At 34.5% G+C, this 17,728-nt stretch overlaps 1 long non-coding RNA gene across 3 annotated transcripts; it reads left to right on the top strand.

Moving 5' to 3' along the window:
- The first annotated feature begins 14,831 nt into the window (after positions 1–14,831).
- On the top strand, positions 14,832–16,566 carry LOC122609722. Of its 3 annotated transcripts, none has more exons than XR_006325374.1 (3): positions 14,832–15,077; positions 16,172–16,251; positions 16,321–16,566. It is a non-coding gene; the product is annotated as an uncharacterized LOC122609722 (long non-coding RNA). The 3 variants fall into 3 exon arrangements; XR_006325373.1 differs by lacking the exon at positions 14,832–15,077 and adding an exon at positions 15,138–15,251 and having other exon boundaries at positions 16,325–16,566; XR_006325372.1 differs by lacking the exon at positions 14,832–15,077 and adding an exon at positions 15,138–15,251.
- Positions 16,567–17,728: the final 1,162 nt, after the last annotated feature.

The raw sequence follows: 17,728 nt of genomic DNA, 5'->3' as shown, positions 1-17,728 counted from the left end.
GAATTTGAGGTTGCGTTGTTGGAAAAAGATTGTTATATAGTGTTTGTGTTCTTTGTGTTTGTGTGAAGAGAAATGAAATCCGGATATAAATGATCCGTTAACACAACCAAAAATCGAAAGGATTAATGGTGTGGCCTAAAAATACGATTACGATTTGTAGGACTTCCCATTATCATCAAGAAATTCACAAAGCTTATCTCTAAATGGTTTGTTCTATGGCTTTACAACCGATAGATGGCTTTAAAGAATGTAATTCATGGTCAGTGTCACAAAGGCGTTCGAAAACCATGTCTTACTATCCTCAAAGACTTTTGGGAAAATAAATCCGAGGTCACATAGACTTCTCGTTAACTCAACAAATTCATAAAATGAAAATGTGAGATCTACGTTCAAGGTTGGAAAAGATGTTAGCATTGGTAGGATTTCCATTCGATCATAGTGGAATATCAAGAATATGATATCACTACGAATGTTCCGGCAATATCACAAAGATATGCAATGTCACAAAGACATATAATGACTCATTGTGTCCTAGTCAGATGAAATATATATCAAAAACTCTCTAGACATTATAGTGATCAAATGAAGTCAGGGACCGGAGCAGAGTGTCTCCCTTTCTCAATAACATCCTCCAAATAAAGAGTCGATAGAAATGTGAAAATCTCTATGAGAATAAAACAAGTATTTGTTAAGAAAGACTTGAGTGGTTAGGTAAAGATGTGAATTGCTTCACTGGGTCCATGAAGTCTTTTTCAATATCGAGAAATCAACGAATGAAATCCGATAGAAACGTGTTGACCCGGCGTTTTGAGAATTTGGGGAGGGATTTTGTTTCTTTTATCCCTTTCTCACATCATTTCATCGTAACCTCTCACTTTTCGACTACTCCCTCATTTCCTATTTGCACAAATATCATCACACTCATATACCCTCACAATCTAGAATTGAGAATATAACTCTGGGGTTAGATCTCATCGGCGATGACAAGATCATGGAGTTTTGATGAGTGGCCTAAACTCTCGTGTGCAAATCTAACACCGAACTTCAATAGAGAAAATCGAAAATGGTTTAAAAAACCATCCAAAGTATTTAATAATATGACAAAAGAGTTTGAACACTTGGAAGTTTTGGTTGTATAAACAAACTCCCCCTAAATATATGCATGATTTGAACAAATTGTTTTGCATATAAAGGGTAAGTAAAATGATTGTAAGTTGCTCACAAACATTAAAAATGAGACTACGAAGACAGTACACAAAGGCGTTCGATGCCTTGCATCTCATCCTAATATTTTGTGAGAAACTCAAAGACAATGTAAATAAAATGATAAAAATGGAAAATCTTTTTGGATTTTTCAAAAATAAGAAAATGAAAATATTTTTGGATTTTTCTAAAATAAAGAAATTACAAAAACGATTTTAGCACGAGTTATACACTGATGTGTGTATAAGCCACTTTTCATCAATCACTTCGAAATTACCTTTGGAACCCATTTGAGAATAGGTCCAATGGTTTTGGATTTGTCAAAAGGTCAAATGTAAGTCTCATCGATTTGATAAACTGAAGTTGCATTCCACGGAGAACTAAAACCCAGTGGTTTAGTTGAAAAGATTTTTCATGGAAGCAACGGAGAAAAATCATTTGATTTCTTTGAAAAACATCCAATCTTGAGAGATTGATTTGAAAAATGATTTTTCGAACCAAAATCATTCACTTTTTGCACGACTGCTTTCACAGGTTTTGGTGCAAGATCAAAAACTTCCGAAAATGAATATCTGAATGATTTTGACTCAGTTGACTTAGATTTTAAAATCGGTTTCCATTTAGATTTCGTCAACTGGGATTTGGCTTGCGAAATATGTTCAGAATTATCCTCGAAGGATAGAAAAGACACTAAAGTAGTTGTTCCATCAAAAATTGGTTTCTTAGTGTACTTCTTACCCTTTTGCAAGGAGTAATTAGTAAACTGAGAAAACTTTCTTTCAAAAGGTTTAAAAGATTTACCCGTGTTGACCTTCTTTGGAACATCAACTTTTGGTTTGGATGAAATAGGTTTTGGAAAGCTTTTAGACGCCTCAATCTTGGCACAGACACAATCAAAATCAGTCTGAGTTGAAGTCTCAATGGTCTTACCAACATCACATTTAGTTTGCACAAGGGAATTCACAACTTCACATATAGGACAATTAGGTTGAGTGCAAACTTCATAAACTTCTTTAGATGAGTTAGAAGAAACAGAACAATGATTTGGACTTTGAAAAGATTTGGTTTATGTTTGCAATTCAATCTCAAGGTCAAAAATTTTCTTGGTCTAAGATATTTCGTTTGACTGAAATTGCAAACACTTGTCTTCAAGAACCTTGATTTTAGCACAAAAATTAGATTGTTCTTCTTCAGCTTTCTTCTCAAAAATGATGGACTTATTTCGCAACTCGTGGTTAAGCTCAGAAATCTTTTGTTGCAAAACAAGTTCTTTCGATTGACTGTCCAAAACATGCTTATTGAGCTCTTTGAGAGAATTGTCCAACTCATTTGTTAAATTGGAAATGGTTAATTGTAAATGATCATTTTTTTTTGAACATTTTCCATGTTTGACATAATGAGATCATTTGCAGATTTGAGCTCTTTATTTTCAGATTTGAGTTGATCAATTTCAAGTTGAAAAAGTTCGTGTTCTCTCACAAAAGATTTAAAAACATTTACATCAACTTTATTTTTCTCAAAATTAACCACTACACATGGATTTTTCTTGATACACCAACAAATGTGATTCTCATGACGACGTATCTCTTCCCAACTTGGCTCTTCACCCATTAAAAAATCTAACACCTTGGCAACAAACTCGTCCGTTATTTTAACAACCATTGTGAATCAAAAGTTGTTGACAAATTTGGTTAAAAAAAAAAATTCAGCCCAATTCAAGAAGATCAAAAACTTTTAGCCAAGAAAAAAAAATTAGTCCAACTAAAATTTAGCCCAAATGAACTTGTAAATTCTTGGCCCAAAGCGAATTTAGCTAAAAAAAATAGGTCCAACAAGAAACCTTAGCCCAACAGATACTATGCCTAATATTATGATCTAAAATGATATCGGAAAAAAAAACTTTAGACACATCCGTTTGACAATTCACATTCACCTTAAGACACATTCTTACACACTTTCTCTCTATCTGCTACAAAAACTTTCCTTTTAATTCAGAAAAAAACTTTTGATCTTTCAGAATTAAACAAAAACATCTCAGGTTCTTTCTCTGTCTACCCTCTCAATTTCAGGGTTTATGAATACTAGATAACAGAATAAAACTCAAGAGAACAACCACACAATCAAGTCAGACGACACAAAGTAACCACAACACTTATGGGTTGATTTGTGTTGTTTGCCGAGCAATAAGCTCGGCAGATAGAAGAAATTGAGTTGTATTAAATGCAGAACAACGAGCTCGGCAAGAGGAAGAAAACGACTTAGGCACATACAAGTAATTACTTCGGAAATCAATACAAATGGGTGAATGCTCAACTCGTCAAACACGAGAGCTCAATCTCTGCAAAAAAAAGAATTCAAGCTCTGCAAACACAAGAACTCAAGCTTTCGGTTAATAGGAGTACAGTGATCAGGTCGCTATTTTATTTCGGCAAATGCAATTGTTTTTGTACATGGATAACCAAGTAAATTGGTCACCTCGGCAAAGACTGTAATTAAGTCAGCAAAATAATGAATTTTGCAGAAACTTTGAAGAACACGATGGTGAACAGTAACTACAACAATCGGAATCTAGAAAATAAGTTCGCCGGAAAAACTTCGAACTGTGATTACTCTTTCGTTCTTTCAAATTGGCACTTGAAATCAGCACTAATTGACTCCACACATGAGTACGAACAAACCCTAAGCAAAAGAATGCAGATTCTAAACTCACCGGAAAACATGTCAGTTCACCGGAAAATGAACCACCATCAAATGGTAACCGATTAGAGAATGATAAATATGAAGATGATTAGAATTTGATCGCGAGAAAATCCTTGTAAATTTCAACTCGATTGGATAAAAAACGGTTTAGAAATCAAAGGAAGAAGATCGAAGGGAAAAAGTTGTTGTTATTCTTTCTTTTTTTTCTGCCTTTTTTGTTTTCGATATAAACAAAAAGTGTTGATAAAAAAAAATCACGTGTTCTACTACTGTTACCACTGTTGACTTTTCTTTCTCTTTAAACGAGATGCCGAGCAGCAAATTGAAACATGAATCTTTAAATGTTCGAACAGTCACTCAAAGTTACACATTGATTCATAAATATGAACACAAATCCACCTCTAATCAGTACTTAGAATCACTAATCAACCTCAAAATCCGTGAAAAACAATAAAAAGTCATATTGAAATTAAGCTCAAAACACCAAATTTTGAACAAAATTGGTTACGAATATGTTCATAAATCGCTCGGATTCACCGATTATGCTCTGATACCAAATGTAAAGTATGATAATGAGCTTAATAGTGATAACAATGGTGGAATGTATGTTAGATTGAGTGTGGGTGATGGGAGGTAGAAGATAAAGTTAGAGATAAAAAGTAATTTAGAGAGAAGTTGGTATGGTAAATATGATTAAGGCTTAGTTACAAATGATGTGTTAAATGGTTTATATACATTTAATCCTATTTATACTAAAACGCCTTACACAATAACTAATTTACAACTTAACACCATTTTATAATTCTAACATGAGTCTTGGGCTCTTTGGACTTTTGAGGCAAAGGAATATCACCGGCTTCCTTTTTAACTGGAGCTTTAGCCTTTTGGGCTCTAGTTTTGGCCTCAACACGGGTGGTCTCAACAGATTCAGTTTTGGCAATGTTAGAAGAGTCATAAGGAGTCTCAATTCTAACTGAATTAGGCAATTGATGGATTGAGGGTAAAACAGCTGCCATCTGGAGATCACCTGATTTTCAGGCAGTTTCTTGAGCATCAATGGTTTTAGAAAATGCATTATAATTTTTACCAAATGCTTGTACCCAAGATTTGATAACCATGTGTTCTTTTTCCAGATCATATTTTAATTTTTGGTTATCTTTTTCTAATGCCTTATTTTTCAAAACTGACTCTTTAAGAGCAAATTGGACACTTTGTAAATCATTTAACTGAGGTTTAACATTGTTCAGCTCAGTTAAAACTGTTTCAAGATATCTTTCACAATCAGTTCTCATTGTTTCAACAAATAATAAATCATCATTAAGTGATTCAGCAATGTCCAGTTTTAGTTCTGTATCCATTTCATCATCATAGTCCCTTACCTTCTTTAAAATGATGTCCACCCATCTTCCAGAAATGACATCATCTTTCACCATTGGTTGTTGATTTTCCAGAGCCATAAAACACACATCCCTAATCTCTTCATCATCATCTGATGAGTCATCAGAGAGTTCCCATTTCCCTTCAGTTTGAGCCAACATGCACTTGTTCTTTTCTTTTTCCTTTTCTTGTTCAAAAGACATGAGGGCAATCTGGGCCTTATGCTTCTTGTATTTGGCCTTGTAATCATCAGATTTAACAAAATTTGGGACAGAGGGACCAGTTTGGTTGTTCTACTGACTAGATCTGCATTCCTTCATAAAATGACCTTTCTTACCACACTTATAGCAGGTAAGATTGGCTTTATCTAGAGAGTTGGAGCGGGAAGCATTATTGGACCCATTAAATCTATTAGATTTATGCTTAAACCTATTAAAGTTTTTAGCAATCATGGCGACCTGATCATCATCGTCATTCTCATCACAACCATCACTGAGTTTAGTGGTCAGGCCAAAGTTCAAAAAGTTGTTTAACATCTCTTTCATATAATGTGGCTGGACATTCTCAGCAGACATTAAAGCAGCACAAGGTTGCCCAGTTAAGTTGGCAACCTTGGAACTCTGAGCATGGTTTAAAGTGTCTTGCTCAGCCAGTAATCTTGCAGCATCATTATCTTCAGTGAATCTGAAGGCTCCATAGAGAGAAGCAAGAGTATGGTTGTGCAAGGTCTTACCTTGTCTTAGGACAAGAACCATGTGTGCCCATTTGGATGGTAAAATATCACAAAACTTTTCAAGAAGAATATCCTTATCCTTCTCAACACCCAAGCCTCTCAGTTGATTGATGAGGCTAGTAAATCTTGTGTAGGTACCAGTTAAACTTTCATTGGGTAGAGCAAAGTTTGATTCATACTTCTTGTTTAAAGCAACCTTTCTGGTGGCAATGGTGTCATTTTCTCCTTCAAACTGGAGAACTAATTCATCCCACATGGACTTGTCACTGGGGAACAACACAAGTGTTGGAATTAGTTCCTCAAGGACAGCAGCGAGGATCATGTTTTTCAGTCTGGTATCAAGGTCAACCAGTCTGCGATCCTCATCAGACCAATGTTCTTCTGCTTTCTCCCTGGTATCTCTTATCCCAGTTGGGTCTAGAAGAGGACTTACCCCACTGGACATGGGTATATATGGACATGGGTCTAGATGAGTACTGAAGACACCTCTATGTCGATAGTGAGTTTACTTTGCAACACGTTCACTATATCTGGACATGATCAGTTGCAGTGAACAGTGTACCAGGTTAACTGGAAGTTACTTATTAAGGTGATGATGTAAATAAGTAAATAAGTTGCAATAAAGTAAAGGACAAGTAATGTAAATTGGTGAGACAATATGTAATTTTTCAACTGTATTTTTATTTATTGATTGTAAATAAAATACAAGGTTGTTGTGGAAACAAGATAATACACTAATGTAAGTATCCTAACAACCTATGAAATACAATTGATCTATACTTGAAAATTCTCTTCTATAATCGAAACACTTAAAATTGTGAAATGCTCTTTTTAGCGATTGAGAGAATATTGCACAAGTTCACCAAAGATAGCAGGTATGTGTGTTTGCAAAGTTGTTGAAATGCTTGTGCAAGAAACTCTATTTATAGTCTAAGGTTGAGCATTGGGATCTCAACTTCGACGAACAAATATGGTTGACAGCACACAAAAGTATTAGTAAATAATTCTTTGTGTGCGTGCTAAATAAAGTAAGACAAAAGGTTACTTTGTTCAACCACTCTACATTTTTGCACTTTTATCCACAGACAAGATTATTGTCTGGGTAAAAGGATGTAGTGAAAAAAGGTCCTCCTCGTAATCAGTGTAAAGATTCATAACAAATATTAATATATTTAAATTCATATATGAAAGCTAAGTATTATGGCCGAGAAAAAACCGAACCAAAAACCATGAAAAAATCAAAAAATCCAAACTTAAAAAACTAAAAAATTAACCAATGGTTTTTGGTTTTAATTGATAAAAAACTGAAACTAATGGTAAAAATATTAAAAAGTGATTTTAAAAAATATAATAAAAAATTTAAGAATTATTTTCTATAATTATATCATTAAGTTGATTACTTTCTATAATTATAATATGTAGAAATTACTTTACATAATTAATGACTATATTTAAATTTATTAAATTTCTTCTTTTCCGTTTCGAATTGAAAAAGGAAGAGTTGAGTAAATTAAAAATCCAAAGGAGGTAAAGATGTGCGAATACCGGTTCTTTTGGAATGTACCGCTTGTGTTTAACTTTATTAAATTAAAATTAAATGTATCAAAGTAAAAATAAGTATGTAATATCATCATTTTTATTTAATGTCTCTAACTAAATTGAATTTCGTCTAATAGTCCAACTTTTTTCAATAATAATTTAAACTTTCTTTATTATTATTGTTGTTGTTGTTGTTGTTGTTGTTGTTGTTGTTGTTATTATTATTATTACTATTAATTTTTTTATAAAAAAACAACACTTTTATTAAATTTTCATAGAAGTTACAAGAAATTAGTGGGGAGTCGCGATACTATCTAAGCTCCTACACCTCTAGCTATAGTAAAGCTAATCCTATTAGAAATATGAGGAGAAGCATGTGCCCCAATGTCTTGAGTCACAGAGAACTTTTGGATCCGTTTCAGTAAGGCTACCGCATCCTTCTCAAGTTCTCCGAATGAAGAAAAAGAGAATGGGGGAAACCCATTTCCGAAGTCAATACACTTAGCCTCATACCTAACACGCTTACGTTGTGCTGCTTCAGTTACTGCACGACAGGCATGTTGATGCAGCTAGTTTTTCTATAACTAATGTATATCGGAGTTCAACAAAATTGATTGCACCGGAAAAGGGGAGTCTGTTGGTGCAGTTTTTGTACACCTATTATTGTCCGTTGCAATGCAATTCAGGAGACGGGCTATTGGAGTTGCACCTATACTACAATGTCTATGGTACAATGTGTATACTACATTATGTATACTACATTATGCGTATATTAATCTCTATGAGATAATATTTTATTATACGTGACATTGATTATTTTGTATAAGATGATGTCTATACTACACTAATCTCTATGAGATAATTGTGTAGTATACGTCCTGTAAGCCCAAGTCCAGCCCAGATATATTATGTGTCAGGTATATACGTGTTATAGGTCTAGGGTTTCAGTTAGTGGTTTTAGACTAGTCAGAAGCTATTCACGGATCGGTGTAGAGATCTATACCCTGTGTCCGTCATGTAATTCATTATCAAGAGTTGTCTTTTTGATTGTAATCCGTAATCATTAAGATGTATTGTAAACGGATTCGTTATTGTAATCATTAGACTAATGATAAAGGAATTATTAATGTTAAGTCGGAATTCCGGCAAAGACCAAGAAGTATCCATTCTTAACACAAAGAAACCGCCGCTTCTCTTCCTAGGAAATTAGGCTTCCTTATAACCTATAAAAAGTATTTAAAGAGCTAATGCACGGGGAAGAAGCTTAGATAAGAGAATACATTTCACTTTTTTTTGTCGAAAGCTCGACCAGCGAGAATCTCCTATTCTTATCATTATATGTGTGATTTTGTCAAAATCCTCAAGAACGGATTCAGGTGGATTCCGCACACCTGGATTCGGAGAGATCTCGATGTTCAAGGGTCAACGGGACCTAATAGTGGTAACCTGAATCACAAAATGTAATATCATAAACCTTGTCTCAAGAAGCAATGTCTGACTCTGTCTTGTATCTTCACAACTCTACCAATCACCCGAAGTCTTTCTTATCAATCTGTGAGTTCCCCTACACAAGATGTTAGTTGAATACAAGATATCACAGTTACATAACAATAATAATAAGTATATCAAGTAACCCGACTGGCAAGTAATTCTAATCTAGATAAAGGCTAGTTTAGAATTACTATCCAGATAATGGATATGACCAAGTAAGATAAACAAAGAACAAGTGCTTGAAACTATATAAATACTAAATATAATCAAGTATTGTGGCAAGGAGTCGAGATGTATTTTTCAATGTATTTTTTTTATTTCTATAAACAAAATACAAAGGTTGTTGCAGAACAAAGATAATCACAATTGTGAAAGTATCTAAACAACCTTGAAATACAAATGATCTAAATAAAACAAGGAAATACTCGTAAGTTTACTTAGAGTATATATCACACGTTGCAATGCCAAAGTTCCAAGCATTTTTGCAAGTGTGAGAAGTCTTATATTTATAGGCAAACATGTCTTGATGACATGGAAAATGCCGTACAAATATGGTTGGGTGCATTTATGGATTTGTAGGACAAATCCACAACATGTTTGTTTAAGGTAAAGTATGTGAGTTTCTTTGATGTGACTTGACATACTTTATTCCCAACCTTTTACTAAAACTAGCACAATACCAGGTATAAAGTTATTAACCGGGTCAGTTAAAGTGTTGTAAAAAGACTTTCTCGTAATCAATGATAAAGTGTTGTAAATACTTTTTCACTGAGCGGCTTCAGATCTTCAAACAGATAGAATCTTCTCAGAGCTCTGATTCTCAGAAGTTTCTCTTCTTCAGTCTTCAGTCTTTGACTTCAGAATGAGTGTCTTCAGAATGTGTTGATCTTGATCTGAGCGAAGCTTCAGAGAACTAATTCTGAGAGACTCCTCAGAATTTACAAGTATCTTCTCTAAACTTCAGATATTTCTGAACAAATTATACTTGGTCGTTTTTCGACCAAACACAATCTCCCATTCTGTTATATAAACCGCCAAACTATATGTAGATCTTAATCTCGCAACCGATCCAGAAAAATTGCCTGATTATCATCTTTATATATTTGGAATATAAATAGGTTCAATCTTCAAATACTCAACAACAAGTAACTAGCTTCATTGCTCCAACACTTCGACAAAAGTTTCCACAACCGCTATATATTGAAGATCATCTTGTTGAATAGTGTAAATCATAACTAAAAACACTATGATCTTCATTACTCGAGAATTCTGAAAGTATAAACACTGTCAACCTTTAATCTCAACTAAGCAGAATAACACTTTGATCACCAACTAATCTCGAGTATTTCAGAGTTTTGCTCAGAAATCTAAAATAAACATAAGTTTTATCCCCCCCAATTTCTCTGCAAAAACTCTGAATAGTAGCCCATCATCTGTCTTCGGTTTGAGCTATCTCCCATTTTTTATTTTTCTTTCAAAGGGGTTCATAAATAAAACCTATCTCATTAATAAGTTCAATTGAACTTACAATGACTTAGATTAAGTTTGTTTAACCTTGAAACCCATGTGTGAATGTAGTTATGATAAGATAGTATAAGAGAAGGTTGTATAGGATCCTGTCAGGAAATTAAGGTTGTATAGGAGCAAGGTCTTATAGGGTGGGTTTATAGGTAATGTCTTATAGGATAATGTCTTATATGAAAGATAGGAACGAAGTAATGGTTAATGTCTTATTGGATAGGAGAAGGTTTAATTTCATATAGGATGAGAGCAAGTACCCGCACGTTGCGGCGGTGAAATGGTAGGGTGGTAGGTCAAAGAGTGTGATAGGCCATAAAAGGTGATAAGTCATAGAGTGTGATAGCCAAATGCCTTAGCTGTAAGGGCTCCACCCTTAGATTTAAAAATTCATCGAAAGTATATCGAATGACATCTCTAATGAAAGAGCATGAAATTCTAAGAACAGCCATATCATTTTTATGATTTATCGATGTACGGTTTTTGAGATAAAAGATTTTGAATAAATTGGGGGAATTTATGATTTATGGAAGAGAGAGAAAAAAAATGATTGGTTGAGATTTAAAGAGAGAGAAAGAGTAATATAGTTATTTTAGGTAAATATATAGTATATAGGGGGCATTTTGGGAAAGTAAATGTTGAAACTTAAATTTAGAGAGGGACTTTTTGCTTTATAATACGAGAGCAAGTACCCGCGCGTTACGGCGGTGAGATGATGGGGGTGATAGGTCATAGAGTGTGATAGCCAAATGCCTTAGCCGTACGGGCTCCGCCCTCGGATTTATAAATTCGTCGAAAGTATATATCGAATGACATCTCTAATGAAAGAGCATGAAATTTTAAGAACACCCATATAGTTTTTATAATTTATCGATGTACGGTTTTTGAGATAAAATATTTTGAATGAACTGGAGGAATAAATGGTTGAGATTTGAGGAGAGAGAAAGGGTGTTAGGTAAATATAGAATTATAATATGGGCATTTTGGGAAAGTAAATGTTGAAACTTAAAATATAAACAAGGGAGATCTGCTTTATAATATAGTATAGATATGTCATATAGGATAATGTCTCATAGGAAAAAATCTGATGTCTTATAGGATATTGTAGTATAGGAAACCTGTATAGAAAGCAACACACGCATAGGTACTCATCCAGCCACGTTTTTGATCGATATGGGCATATCTGATCTTCATCTTTATAACAACAACTAACAGATCAACCACTGATCAGCAATTAATGACGTATACCCTAAATAGCGATACTTCTGATCTTCTTCTACATCAATGTCGTAACCATCTTCTAAACCCTAATTTGTTCAATCCATAAGGACATAAAGAAGAAAACAAGGACGTATAGGGTTTCCCTCCTTGATAGTTGCGCATAGATAACCTCTCATAGATGAAGCCCGTATAGATAAACTCTCATAGATAACCTCTCATAGATAACCTCTCATAGATAACATCATATTCGAACTTTAATATCCTATTTGGTCATCATCTTCTTCAACAAAACTAAGCCTCTTAGAAAACCCTAATTCCATTCAAAACAAATCTGATTGAAACTGAATCTGGGAAAGCCTCATCACGCGAATATAACAGATTCGATCTTCATCATCACTAGCAAATGCGAGTAAAACGAAAACCCTATCTGATTGAAACTTAATAAACAATTCGCAAAAACTTGGCAGATCTCGAATATTGAGACATAAAGCCTCCCTTGCTCTGATACCACTGTTAGGTCCCGTTGACCCTTGAACATCGAGATCTCTTTGAATCCAGGTGTGCGGAATCCACGTGAATCCCTTCTTGAGGATTTTGACAAAATCACACATATATATGATAAGAATAGGAGATAAACATTAATAATATCTTTATCATTAGTAAAATGATTACAATAACGAATCCATTTACAATACATCTTAATGATTACGGATTACAATAAAAAAGATGACTCTTGATAATGAATTACATGGTGGACACGGGGTATAGATCTCTACTCCGATCCGTGAATAGCTTCTGACTAGTCTAAAACCATTAACCGAAACCCTAGACCTATAACACGTATATATACCTGACACATAATATATCTGGGCTGGACTTGGGCTTACAGGACGTATACTACACTATTATCTCATAGAGATTAATGTAGTATAGACATCATCTTATATAAAATAATCAATGTCACGTATAATAAAATATTATCTCATAGAGATTAATATCATATACACATAATTTAGTATACATAATGTAGTATACATAGACATTGTAGTATAGGTGCAACTCCAATAGCCTGTCTCCTGAATTGCATTGCAACGGACAATAATAGGTGCACAGAAACTTCATCAACAAGGCACAAAATCAATCATACCAGTTTGCGTCAAAGGAGATGAGCTTGTCAAATCAACACATACATCAAGACCCCTGTCCCGTGAGGACAACAACATGTCGGCAAGACGTAAGCGTGTGTCTCTTTTTCCACTAAGCCCGATATCAACTTCTTTACGAACTGAAATCCCCGAACGAGTGCATATGTCAACAAGGGTGTCACGAACTATGTTATGTCGATGTTTAATACCAATTAAACCAGCACAAGATACAACATGGTCCCCATAAATATCCCCTATAAAGACCCTTGAACAAGTTGAGCACGACATTTGCACAGAAAATAAAGGAATATCAAGTCGATAACATAGTACACATCGGTAGGTCCTAGCATTCATAGTTTGGCCTAACCTAGAGATAGGAACCACTCTAAGCCAGTCCAAAGTGTGGTCCTCCATTTGAGTTTTCTATAACACCATCTATCGAGTAGATAGTGAATAAGTAGATTCAGCCGTTTGAGTGACACGTGTCATATATATATGTATATATATATGCCAATTTTTTCATGAGTTTGGGGGCAGCGATCTCACTCGACCTACCCAAAAGGTCAATCTCCATTTAGCATTAAAAGTACCCATGACATCATTAAAGGAAGGTCCATAAGTTCTAATACCAGAGTGTTGGAGCAGCTTAGTTTGCAAGTTAACAGATTGGAGTCTAGACGCGAGGAAAGCATAGATCAAGACATCACCTGCAAAATAAACTCTAAGCCCACCAAAGGCGAAGGGTAATGTGGCATGCCTCCATTGCCAATCACCAAAACCATATCTAGAAGAAGTAACAATGCGCTCTAGGGAAGAACGGAGGGCCGCATCAAATGAAATTTGAGTACATTCGAAGACCCGTGGGGGGGGGGGGGGACATGTGCGCATAGCAAAATATAACTTGGAGATACCGGCACAGGCACGAAGAAGCAGCGGCTCACACTGAGGGTCATTAAGCTTAGCAACGACGTCGATAAGGTCAATGGTTTTGGCATCCCTTTTCATAACAAGTTTGCTGCTAAAATCAAGATCCATACTAGCAGGCCCACCCAGTAATTTAACACCATGCAAAGGTCGTGCAATATTAGGCGGGAAAACACCCTCAAGCCTGCTTCTGGGGTCTTCCTTAGGCCAAAATATCTCAGTTTTATCGACATTCAGGTGCAATCCACAACGAGGTCCATCCACAATAATAAGCTCTAAAACTTTCCCAACAACCATAATATCTCCAATAACGCCATCATCTACATACCAAGCTAACTTGGGTGATAAAAGTGATTAACTCATCAGAAATAGCTACAACGGCTTCACTTAAACAATTAATCCAAAAGGTGTTGGACACGTAAACCATCCCGACCACAAGACGTACCACTATTAGCCTTTTCAACCATTATATCTACATCCAATTTACTCAAATACTTTAAATATGATGAGACAAACTAACATCATAAATCAAAAATTATAACATTGTAATTTATTTTTCTAAAATGTGCATTGACTTTTACATACATTAAAATATTATCATTCAGAATTGCTAATTTGACATATTGAAGCTTACAGCAATACGCAAAATCATTACTTATTGCAAGTTACGCGCACATAATGACGACAACAATATGGTATACGCGTAACACGCGTGTAAAACTTTGTGTGTGTATATATACACGTGACCAACATATCTCCCTTTCCGGCTTTCCTACTCTTATGTTTTTGTGTTCTTTTTTAATTTAAATATTCTGATAATCCACAACGTAATTATATGAATATTTTCATGGTGTATAAAAGTTTTCAATCTCTTTTATTAATACAAAAACCTTGTTTCTAGAAGTAATTTTGAAAAAACTTCTGACGTGGCCAACGTAGACCCCTTTCTTAGGCCTCTTTAGAAAAACAATGACGTAAGGTTTTCTTTCTTTCACCCTACTTCTATTCTTTTTTATCTTTCACCTTATTTTGAATTTCCCAGGGTCTTCTTCCAAAATTTAAACTAATCTCTTTATAATATATCCCTTATTCCGTTTTTTTTGCCCGTCCCTTTTCCGTTGGTTTATTTTTTCCCGGTCGGACAATAACCATTAATCAACTTGGGTACTCCAAATCTGTATCTTGAAAATATGATACACTATTATCTCTCACGCTTTCATATGAAGGTTTGTAAATTAATCTTACTTTTGTATATCCAATTTATATATGTTAGTTTTTTCTTATTCTTATAATCTTATCAAGTGTTTGTATATGGGCATATGGCTGATTTTTTGATCAAGTTGGAGAAATTCAGAATTCCTTAATTTCTGTTCGATTCCCCTTGGGTTGCCATTTTTAAGGTTATAGTCTCATGAAAACTTTATTTCCAATTACATGTAAAATTAATTTCATGATCTCCCATTAATTTCAATAGTTTATCTACTAACTTCATCACCCTAATCAAAATTATATATTGATGTTCATTTTCACAAGTGTTGTGATTAAAAATTGGTGCATGTAAATTTTCACAACTATCTGAATTGATACCATTGCCAGCTTTATAATCTCTTTAAGGTCTTTTGAACTATCCACATATGTTATTTGCAATGCTCAAAACCTTCTATTTTAGTTGTTTGGTCATGCCTTAACCTGGAAATGATATTTCAATCTACTCTTATAGTTGTTTAGTCATGTCTTAACATAGAACTTCATGTTCTTTTTAGGCGAATTCATTATTTCTTATTTGCAAGTGGGGGATAAGTATTCTTATTTCTTTAATGACTCAAGTGGTTACATGTTTTTAAAAATAGCTTCACTTACCAATACCAACGATACTACTTTTTGACAAATTAACTTCTAGGCCCAAGGATAGATAGAAACATCTAAGAATACGACGCAGTTAAGCCATTTTCATTATTTCATTGAACAGTTATCATATAGCATATATCCTTTGGATACGGAATTATATATATTTGTAAAATGTGTGAGGTTTATTGGGAAGGATGGGTAGGCTGGGCCAATGCTATTTAGAAGATAAGTTGGAAGGATTCTACAACAGTCTCTACCAAAATAATAGAATACTTGCAGCCTTGACCTTGATGAACAATTGCTTCAAGTGCAAAAGTTAGATAAGATACTACTCATATATAGTTTCCGCTTTTGTTCCATATTATCGAATTTGAAATGTTTAAACACTGCCATATTATATCTTCATCTTCTATCATTCGAGTGCAAAAGTTAGATATAAGAATGCTACTAATTACTTAGAGAAATTTTCTAGGTTTTTTCAACTTCCATCATGTTTTCAATATGGATAACGACAACGGAGCAAAAGATACCACGACACAAATAGACAGGCAGGTAAAATTTTAACGTTTGTATATAATGGATTTTGAGAAAGTTTTAATGTATTGTCGTTCTCTGCTTAAGATAGCATTTGGTGGAAGCTAAGGCCTGAGCCCTGTCCTAATAAGGCGGAACATGCCTTGATCTGCCCAAAGTCTGACCCGAACACAGCTAAGCCCAGCCGGTCTAGAGGTGATTATGGCACTCAGTTTCTACATCATAAGTCTTTTATGATATATTAGCATATATGAATGTTATATTATTCCTAAGCATATTTGAAAACTGTGTATATGTGTATGAATTATAAAAATATATTACTCATTTTTTGCATGATAGTACTTATTTAAAATATTTCACTGTCATGCAGTAAAGTTTTAGAAACTCCACTTTCTGCAAATAGTTTGAAGGTGATTTAGAATACTAAACGTACTCTTTTAATTTATTTGTTTTTTTGGTTCAACACCATGACAAAGTTTAGTTTCTCAATAACATGAAATTTTTCCCGATCTAGGTCTACTCCATTCATATGATCTTGTAAATGACTATCGAGTCCGTCACTTAAAGGACCTAGGAATTATTAGACAATGTATTTTATCTTTTAAAGTATCCAAATCATCATAACAATTAAAACTTGAAATAAATAAAAATGTTACTTATTCCTATTGGTGATCGTGTATAGATATCCACAAGGCTAAACGTGCATAAGAAAACAAAGTAAAATAACTGCCCGAGCAGTAAATGTGTTACAAGGGTATATGCTCGAGTTACTCTTAATCGAGTAAAGTATTGTTGTGCTTGCTCAAGATATCTCATCTTGTTGCGGATATCTTCTATGGCTCGAGTTATATTCTCTTCTCCAGTACTCAAAACAAGGATGCAAAACGAGATAGGCATGAGAAGAAAATAATGGTTGGTTTTATATAACCTAATGGGCCACGTCCCTCCTTGGGCTTAAGTTGCTCGAGTTATATTGTGTTGCTCGAATTATGTATCCAATATATCTCATGCTAGAGTTATGTTACTCGAGCTATATTATACCCTCCTCGAGCAATGTGATATATACATGGTGTATGTTGCTCGAGTCATGTACATGCCTTGCTCGAAGTATATGGCTCGAGTTATGCTCATGACTTGCTTGAGTATGTGTTGCTCGGGTACTTTTTTGCTCGAGTGTATCACGTGGCGGACTAAATATATATGCCTTGCTCGAGTAACACGTCATGGTTCTAGGATGTCATGGCTCGAGTATAATAAGATGGAGAGCATTTCAATATATCCTTCTCACAAGGATGTCATGGCTCGAGTTCTTTTCTTCTCCACATCACTACAAGAAATCAACAAATTTGCGACAAGTTTAAAGTCCCTCTTTTCTATGTCACTAATTTGCGACTTAGTCAGTGACATTTTAGCGACATATTACTTAAAATATCACAAATTGTGTTGTAAATTACATCGCAAATTTTGCAACATCTTCAACACATTGCTAACTTTG

Source organism: Erigeron canadensis, chromosome 8 (assembly GCF_010389155.1).
Source record: "Erigeron canadensis isolate Cc75 chromosome 8, C_canadensis_v1, whole genome shotgun sequence".
Taxonomy (NCBI): Eukaryota; Viridiplantae; Streptophyta; class Magnoliopsida; order Asterales; family Asteraceae; genus Erigeron; species Erigeron canadensis.
Note: the sequence above shows the minus strand (reverse complement) of the source record. Positions and strands in the feature narration are given on the sequence as shown.